Raw genomic sequence first — 9797 nt, forward strand, 5'->3', positions numbered from 1 at the left:
TCAGAAAGAGTCAGTCGTAACTGAAGAACTGGGGTTCTTTTCAAATGTTTGCTGGACTTCATATGGGAGGGTAGGCTTGTCTACAACTTTTTGCACCACCATTTAAACCTGAAATATTAGTTATTATACATATATTTGTGTATTTTCTGTCACAGAGGAGGGTTTTATCCAGGAAAAGGATGGGAAATGATAGCAGACAAGTGGTAGCTATAACAAGGCATACCTCTGACCTCAGTTGCCTGGTAGACTGAGGCTGGTAGATCACCAGAATTCAGGAATTCTGAGTTTCTGTGAGCTTAAGCTAATCAGGTGTCTGCACTGACATCCACCTATATGCTGAACCCTTTGGGAGCAGGGAGACATCAGGTCACCTAGGGAAGGGTAACTGGTTCAGTTCACAAATCAAAACTCCTGTGTCAACCAGTAGTTGTAAATCCAACCTAAAAAAATAAAGATAAAAAAAATAAATCAATAATCAAGCAAAACAAAATATCAGAAAAGGTAAGACAGCTGTAAAACACAAAAAACCCCTCAACCCTTGGGAGGCAGCTGGGTAGCTCAGTGGATTGAGAGCCAGGCCCAGAGGTGGGAGGTCCTGGGTTCAAATCTGTACTCAGATACTTCCTAGCTGTGATCCAGGACAAGTCACTTAACCCTCATTGCCTACCCCCTATTGTTTTTCTGCCTTGCAACCAATAAATAGTATTAATTCTAAGATAGAAGGTAAGGGTTAAAAAAAGAAAACTCTACCAAAGAAATTATAACTTTACTCTGCCAGAATTATAATTCTTCAAGAGCTTAGTCTACTTCATCACATTAAAAAATAAGCATAAAGGGGGCAGCTGGGTAGCTCAGTGGATTGAGAGCCAGGCCTGGAGAATGGGAGGTCTTAGGTTCAAACCCGGCCTCAGAAACTTCCCAGCTGTGTGACCCTGGGCAAGTCACTTGACCTCCCATTGCCTACCCTTACCACTCTTCTGCCTGTATTGGCTCCAAGAAGGAAGGTAAGGGTTTAAAAAAAAAAGAAAAAAGAAAAAAAAAAGCATAAACCTAGTGAATGAAGGACATCTGTTCTCCATACTTGGATAAGCAGTTGGATGAGCATCCACTGGTTTGTCCATCAGTGCCTCCATCTTAGACACTCAGTGTGCAGGGCCCAGCATCAAAAGGGCAGAGCAGAGCAAGGGGGATTCCCTTTGGAAAACTTCTTTTCTTTTTCGTCAGTGAGCTCCAGCCCCAGCCTGAAACCAAGATTTCTCTTGAACCGCCTCTTCCCTTCCGGCCATGCCGCTGGCCCCGGGAAGGGCTTTCAGAGGCTCTCGGGAGCGGCCGCTCACCCAAAGGACAGAGGCTTGTGCTGGCCATGAGCACGGCGCCTCTCAGCAGCCAAGCAGCGTCCAGGGAAGGTGGCGCTGGGCACGGGACGGGGCGTTTGGGCTCCTCTTCCGTGACCCACAATGCCCAGAGGCCTAGGGGGGCCCTCCCACACCCCAGCCAGTTCTGCGGGCGCCCCTCCACGTGGAGGACTTGCTGGAGGACATCAGAGTCTCGCAGCAGGAAGGACAACAGACGGGCTGTGATGGGAGTCACCGAAGTAAACACCCACCATGAGAGACGTCCCGGATTTACCCAACCACGGAGACACTCTCTCTGGACGGTGCTCCATCCGCTGGTGCAGATCACGACTCCTCTTGCTTGCAGACTTTCTGTGGCTGAGAACTCCCAGACTCCGCAGCCAGCTTTTATGCCTTTGAGAAGCCCATTCCAAGAAGGGATCCAGAGCTTTGGTCAGAAAGCCAGAGGGGCCGCCGATGACTCACAAAAGAAGAAGGGCCCCAGCGCTGATTCTACACCCAGGCATCATTTAGAGTGACCAGGAGCTTGGGGGTGGCTCAGGGGCTCTGTGGACTGAGAGCCAGGCCTAGAGACGGGAGGTCCGGGAGGTCCTGGGTTCAAATCTTACCTCAGACACTTCCTAATGTGTGGCCTTCAGCAAGTCACTGAACCCCCAATGGCCAGGCCTCACCACTCCTCTGCCTCGGAACCGTGCACAGTGCTGGGATTGACTCTGAGGCAAAAAGTAAAGGCTTCAACCAATAAATAAAATAAAATGAAGAGTAGCTTTGCCTGAGTCAGGGGTGCTGCACCTTCTGTGCATCCTCGGTGCCCCTCTGGCACAGTGACGGGCCCAGCCTCCCTTCTGGGAGGGAGGCCCTCGGCGCCTCCACTGAAATACAGGCGGCCACAGAGGAGGCCCCTTAGATCCAAATGAAGCCGTCCTTTCCCATGCAGGTTCTGGGACCAGGTTCAGAACTGCTGGACTAAGTAAGGCATCTCTGAGCTCTCCTAAACTGCTGCCATTCCAAATATTCTGGCCCTGAGACCTTCTGGCTCTCCTTTCCTGTTCTAAGGCTCCTCTCCTCCTGGCCTGCCTCTCCTGGAGCCTCCTGTGCCTGGGGCAGCCCTGCTTCCCATTTGGGGCCCCCACCAACCCTGAGGCCCCACCGAGCCCCGAAAGCCTGAGCTCTGAACTCTGGGACCCTTCCCAGCCTCCTCCTGGCCTGTCTAGGTCTAAGGGCCATTAGCTCTGACATTCTAGGCTCCCCAGGCCTCTCCTGGCCTGTCAGGGCTCCCTGGGCACTTAGCTCTGGTGTTCTAGGCTCCCAGTGCCCTCCTAGCCTGTCAGGGCTCCCTGGGCACTTAGCTGTGGTGTTCTAGGCTCCCAGTGCCCTTCTGGCCTGTCAGGGCTCCCTGGGCGCTTAGCTCTGGTGTTCTAGGCTCCCAGCACCCTCCTGGCCTGTCAGGGCTCCCTGGGCACTTAGGCCTGGTGTTCTAGGCTCCCAGGGTGCTTCGCTCCCATGTTCTAGGCTCCCAGCCCTGCCCCCAGCCAGGGCCCCTCCTCCAGCTGGGTGGGTGGAGTGTGTGGCCCCTCCCAGGAAGGGAGGACACCAGGAAGCGGTGCAGGAGGGCCATCTAGGAAGTGGCAGGCTGAGCTCCCTCAGGTAAGGTGGGGAGGCTGGCCTGAGGCTGGGGCCCAGGGAGGGGGAGGGAGGAGGCGGGAGGGCTGGGCCTCCTGGTCACTTGAGGCTGAGAGCCTGGAGTCCTGATGGGAAGATCCAGGGGAGCCTCCATTTAGGGGGAGGAAACTGAGACGGGGAACAGTGCAGGGACTTGACCAAGGTCTCTCAGCCTGGGGGAGGAAGCGGGAGGGGGGGCCTCTGCCCTCTGCCTGCAGGTCCCCAAGTCTTTCAGCTCCTGAGGCCGCCCCCCTCTGTGCCCAGGGCCCCTCCTTCTCATCCCCCAGACAGGGAAGTGCTGGAGGCAATCAGAGCCTCAGGAGCTGGTTGTTAAATTTCCAGTGGGAGCATTTAACCTTGCAAATCTGAAAAGAACTTCACATCAGGGTTCCATTAATTGTTCTGTGTGAGGGTGTAGGCCTGCGGTGCCTAACCTAAGATGGGATGCAGGAGGCCCCCCCCTGCAGGTGCTCCCTTCCCCCTCTCCACCCCCCAGGCTTTACTCCCTCTCTCCTCCCCCTGCAGCCCAGGAGGCAGCCCTGGGGAAGGGGGATGCTGGCAGGTGGCTTGAGGGGGGCTGGAGCCCGGCCCCTCCCCCCAACATAAGCCAGGCCCAACCCAAGGGGTGGAGAAGGCAGGGCCCAGCGCAGCCTCCCTAAAAGGTTCGCCATTCCTGGGCTAGACTTAGGAAATGATAAGGACTTTCATCTTGCAGATTAAATTTTTTAACCTTACTTTCTGTCTTAGAATCCAAGGCAGAAGAGTGGTAAGGGTGGGCAATGGGGGTCAAGTGACTTGCCCAGGGTCACACAGCTGGGAAGTGTCTGAGGCCACATTTGAACCCAAGACCTCCCATCTCTAGGCCTGGCTCTCAATCCACTAAGCCACCCAGCTGCCCATAATGCAGATTAAATTTTAAAATGTGTTACGGGTATATTTTTTAAAAAGAGAAACAGTTGTTAAACATTTGTTAACACTTATTATAAACATTTGTTTATTTAAAGTCTACCTTAGAGGGCAAAGGAACTGGGCCTGCTACTGCTGTCTTCCCCAACCCCAACTGTATCCCTGTCCTCAAGAATCTCACCCCAGGGGCAGCTAAGTGGCTCGAGGGTTTGAGTGGGAGGTCCTAGGTTCAAATCAGGCCTCAGCCACTTCCTAGCTGAGTGACCCTGGGTAAGTCCCTTAACCCACATTGTCTAGCCCTTGCCTCTCTTCTGCCTTGAAACCCATACACAGTATTAATTCTAAGACAGAAGGTAAGGGCTTAAAAAAAAAAAAAAAAAGAAGAAGAATCTCATCCCAGAGATGACTAAGAAGGGCTTGGGATCTAGCCTAGTGGAAGAAGACACTCCCACCATGGGTTCTTGTCCCAAATCTTCCTGGGTCTGACATTCTGTATTCTCTATTCCAATGTCCCTTCCAGCACTGCCTTCCCTCTCATTTACTTCTACTTGTCTTGTTTATACGTATTTGTTTGCATGTGTCTGCCCCCGAATGACTGTAAGCTCCTGGACGGCAGGGACTGTCTTTTGACTCTTTTCCTATCCCTTAATAAACTTAATAAATGTTTATCGACTACTCAGAATTTATACTGAATATCCCAAAAGTTTTAGGGTAAAATTTAAATTTTAAGGGCCTAAAAAACAGCACTAAGACTTTAGTCCAGTAGTTCCCAAACTTTTTTGGCCTACCACCCCCTTTCCAGAAAAAAATAATACTTAGCACCCCTGGAAATTAATTTTTAAAATTTTAATAGCAATTAATAGGAAAGATAAATGCACCTGTGGCCATCACTGCCCTCCCGGATCACTGCAGCACCCACCAGGGGGCAGTAGTGCCCACTTATGGACACCTTATATAGCACTTTCAAGGTTTGGAAAGTCTGCTCTGTCTTTAATTTTCATAATCCTGTAATGTAGGTGCTACAGGTAATAATATTACTTGAGAGGAGGGTTAAATTATTATTTTGTTAGTATAGAGAATCTCCAGTGGAGAAATTATCTCCAGGAATGCGGATGGTAACTTTTCTGTAGTTGAGGCTCTTAGAGAATTAACCTGAGCTACTAGAAAGTTAATAGACTTTTCAAATAGGCAGTAGGTGTCAGAAACAGGATTGGAATCTAGCTTTTCCTGACTCTGAGGTCAGCCCTCTGTCCTCTATCCACTATGCTACCTCTCTTTCACACTTTGACAGATGAGGAAACTGAGGTATAAAGACGTTCAATGACTCGCTGATGGGTGTCAGAAACCATTAGAGCCCAGCCTTCTCCTGATTTCAGCACTCTTTCCAGGACACCATCCCTCCCTGTAGTTTATCTTCTGAGATTCTTTTTGGTCCTAATAATCTTTAGTCCCACAATCCCATTGAACAATCCCCGCTTTTAGAAATGATAAATGGACATGACTTCAGTGCTAAACAATTACCAACCACTGAGCATCTCTATGAAGTTGCCCTTACCCCCACTCCAGAACCCATCTCCCAGCCAGGAAGAAGCAAGACCCGCCATCATTGGAAGCACTCTTCCTTGTGCTTTCTCTTCTCCCTAGCTAGACTGCCCAGGGCCTAGGAAGCTTGATTAACTGTCCTCACCTCTTGGAAGAAGTGGGAAACACCAATTCTGTTCCTTCTGGTGAGATGAGAGCCTACCAAACCACCCCATCTTTGATGCTTCTATACCCTCCAGACACTGGCATTGCCATCTAACCTACCGAAGAGAATCAAAGGTCTTTTATGATACTGTACTTTTAGGGGTCATCTTCCCATTTGGAATTCGAACTAATGAGCAGAAACTATCTTGATTTTTCTATTTGTATCCCCAGCATTTAACACAGAAGTTACAAAGTAAGTGTTTAATAATCTTTATTTCTTCCTCTCTTTCTCCCCTCTTTCTTCCTTTCTTCTTTATTCCTTCCTTCTTTCCTCTCTCCCTCCCTCCCTTCTTTCCTTCCTTCCTTTCTCCCTACCTCCCTCCCTTTTTCCTTCCTTCCTTCTTCCTTCCTTCCCTTCTTTCCTCTCTCCCTCCCTTCCTTTCTTTCCTTCCTCCCTTTCTTTTCTCCGTCTCTCCCACTTCCCTCCTTCCCTTCCTTTCTTCCTCCTTCCCTCCCTTTTTCCTTTCCTTCCTTCCTTACCTCCTTCCTTCCTTCCTTCCTCCCTTCTTTTCTTTTCTTCCTCCTTTTCTCCCTCCTCTCCCTTCTTTCATCTGTCCCTTTCTCCCTCTTTTCTTCCTTCCCTTCTTCCTTTCTCCCTTCCCTTCTTTCTTTTTCTTTCTTCCCTCCTCTCTTTTCTTTCTTCATCCACAGGTGGAATGACAGGAAAAATGGAGGCTCTTCTGAGTGTCATAATGTTTGTTGTTCTACCTTATTACAATAATGATGCTCTCATACCTTCGGCAGAGAAGACGACACCCTCAGACAAACCTCAACCCCTCGGTGTCAATATTGAACCTCGGAGACGAAACCTTACTGCCGTGGTAACCAGTGTAATGACAACAGCCCCAGGTCAGGTCATTCAGGGAGGTTTTTGAACCTTGCAAGACTAGGCTAGTGGAAAGTAAAGGGGAGGAACCCACCACATGCAACTTGGGGTGATCTAAGGAGCTCAGACATTTTAATTGACAAATGGAGGAGGGTCTGAGGAAGACCCCAAATGATTCTTACTTTCTAGCTAACGATTGCTCCCATTTCTATAGCACCCTGCCACGGAAAAGCTCTTTCCTCACAACTCCTCGGAGGAGGGAGAATGAACAGTACTTGACAAGGGCTTGATCATAGAGGGTGAGGAAGAGAAGAGATTCAGGAATTCTTTGAGGTTGTGAGCCCAGGTGCCTGAAAGGCTTATGGTGCCCTCGGTAGAAAGAGGAAATTGAGATAATAAGTATGTCTGGTGGGGGAAACGATAAGATGCCCTGGGCTATACCGAAATGAGCCCTGGATTTGGAGCCAGAAGGTTGAGTCTGTCTCTTTCCACCTGTCTGGCTGGAGAGAAAATATACAAAAATGCACTTATGTAAACTCCCTATGGTTCATGTTCACCCCCTTAGGCAAGTTATTCAAACTCCCAGGGTTTGTTTCTCATCTGTAGAAGGAAGTTATCGGACTAGGTGGCCTCCCAGATCCCTTCCAGCCCTTAAATCTATGATCTCTGCTCAATCATAATAGTCCCCCTCAGGTGCAGCTGGGTGGCTCAGCTGGGTGAATTGAGACCCAGGAGGTCCTGGGTTCAAAGCTGGCCTAGACACTTCCTCTCTGTGTGACCCTGGGCAAGTCACTTAACCCCCATTGCCTAGCCCTTACACAGTATTGATTCTAGGACAGAAAGTAAGGTTTAAAAAATAATAATAATAAATAATAATAATAAATAATAAAAGTAAGGTTTAAATAAAATAATAACTCTGGGCCAATAGTACCCTTCTCTGTTTAAAGAAAAAGTATTGAACCAGATGACATCTAAAGTCCAATTTAACTTCCTAACCCCATGACCCTTAGTGTCACTTTTAATACCTTCCTTTTTCAGAGAAGGGAACGGATTTACCCAGTGTTAAAATATTCATTGGTCATAAGCAAGGGTAGATGAACGCAGGTGACCCATCTCAGAATCGTGGACATTGTGAGTTGGAAAAGAATTCAGTCCAATCCAGTACAACAGAAACGCCCCACTTTGCTGCAATGTATAGGCCAAATGGTCATCTGGCCCTTGCTCAAGGACCTCCAGCAAAGGGAAACCGACTCCCTCAAGGAAGCCCATGCTGGAGGTATTAAGGGGAAGGGGTGGTAGTTTGAGTTGCTAGGAAACATTTTCCAAGTCGTCATACTTCAGCTGTCCTCTTTGATTCTTCCAGCCATTGCCCCTAGTTCCTTCCTCTTTGGCCTTCTTGAGCCAAACATAACCACTTAGTCTTAACCTTCGACATCAAAGTTCTCGGTGTGTGTGGAAGCAGCCACCATGTTCCCCTGTGTCTTTTCTTGCCCAAGGACCACACATCCACTCTCCCTTTGATCGTCATTCACTAGAGTCTGGGATTCTTTCTCTCAGATGCTGCTGCCTCTCTCCTCCTCCTTCCAGTACCTTAAGAGGCTTTCAAACAGAGAAGCCCTCTCCCATCCGAAGTTGTCTTGCTCTTGTGCGAAGCCGGGGTGGCAGCCTGGGAAATAGGAACTAGAGGGGAATGGTTCAGGAAACTTAATTTCTCCTGTTCCTTTCTTTTGGTTCACCCTAATAATTTAAAGCAAGACTCTATTACCTCTAAGCTTGTTTACGGTTGGGCAAAAAGAGGGTAAACTTGAGAAATCATAAAAGTGCTCCAGATACCTGCATTTTCTCTTTTGATAATTGTACTTCCTCTCTTCCTGGAACTCAGTTTGTGCTCCATACATGTTCATTGACTGACCCTCGAGGGCGATTACCAGACAAATTTTTAAGAAAGTGAATGGTATGTTGGTAAATGTTTAACAACCAGTCATTTGATCATTTTTTAGTCATGTCCAACTCTTCATGATGCCATTTGGGGTTTTCTTGACAAAAATACTGGAGGAGTTTACCATTTCCTTCTCAAGTTCTTTTTAGAGATGAGGAAACTGAGGCAAACAAGGTAAAGTGACTTACCCTGTGTCACACAGCTAACAAGTGTGTGAGGCCAGATTTGAACTTAGGAAGAAGAGTCTTCTCGACTCTAACCCTGCACTTTATCCACTGTGCCACTTAGCTGCCCCAGCTATCTGCAAAACAATTAGCTAACTGCAAAAAGAAAAAGCATTGTGCTCTTGAGGCATTTTTAGTTTTAATCTACATTATTAAAATTTTCTCCACCACTTTCTTAAATGATGGAGGATTCTTTAGTTAAAACCCTTTACCTTTCATCTTAGAAACAATATTGTGTATTGGTTTCAAGGCAGAAGAGTGAGAAGAGCTAGGCAATGGTGGTTATGTGACTTGCCCAGGGTCACACAGCTAGGAAGTGTCTGAGGCCAGATTTGAAACCAGGACTTTCCATTTCCAGGCCTGGCTCTCAATCCACAGAGTCGCCTACCTGCTCCCATGGAGGATTGTTAAATAATAAATTAAGCCCTGATTTGTAGTATATGCTGATTTCTGTGGCATAAATGCTCACATTGGAAAACTAACCATCACCTCTCAAGTATGACTTGACTCCAGCAGACCCTCACCTTAAGGCATAATAAAAACTGGCATTGTCAAAATATAAAAAGATTACTACTGATATTTCAGGATCTTTTAATAATCTTTTAGTAGTAGCAGCTGGTTGGCACAGTGGATAGATTGCCCTAGAGTAAGGGAAGCTCAGTGGATAGATTGTCTGGCTTGGTATCAAGAAAACTCATCTTCCTAAGTTCAAATCTGGCCTTCAGAACTCCAGCCAGGTGTTCATCAAAGCCTGAACTAGCAGGATAAATATAGGAACAGAAAGAAAGGAATGGGGTCCAGCTAGGTGGCTCAATGGATTAAGAACCAGGCCTAAACATGAGAAGACCTGAGTTCAGACATGGCTTCAGACACTTCTTAGCTGGGTGACCCTGGGCAAGTCACTTAACCCCCATTGCCTAGCCCTTACTGCTCTTCTGCCTTAGAACCAAAACATACTATTGATTCTAAGGTGGAAAGTAAAGGTTTTTTAAAAAGTTAAATTTAAATATATAAATGAGGAACCGAATGCCCAAAGAGGGCATTTACTGAATTTTTATTTGCTGAAACTCATATTAAGCGATAACTGAGCAGGGATTCAAATTCTGTTTCTGTTGACTCCAAATGTAGGGCTTTTTCAT

This window comes from Gracilinanus agilis, chromosome 1, assembly GCF_016433145.1.
Source record: "Gracilinanus agilis isolate LMUSP501 chromosome 1, AgileGrace, whole genome shotgun sequence".
Classification (NCBI taxonomy): Eukaryota; Metazoa; Chordata; class Mammalia; order Didelphimorphia; family Didelphidae; genus Gracilinanus; species Gracilinanus agilis.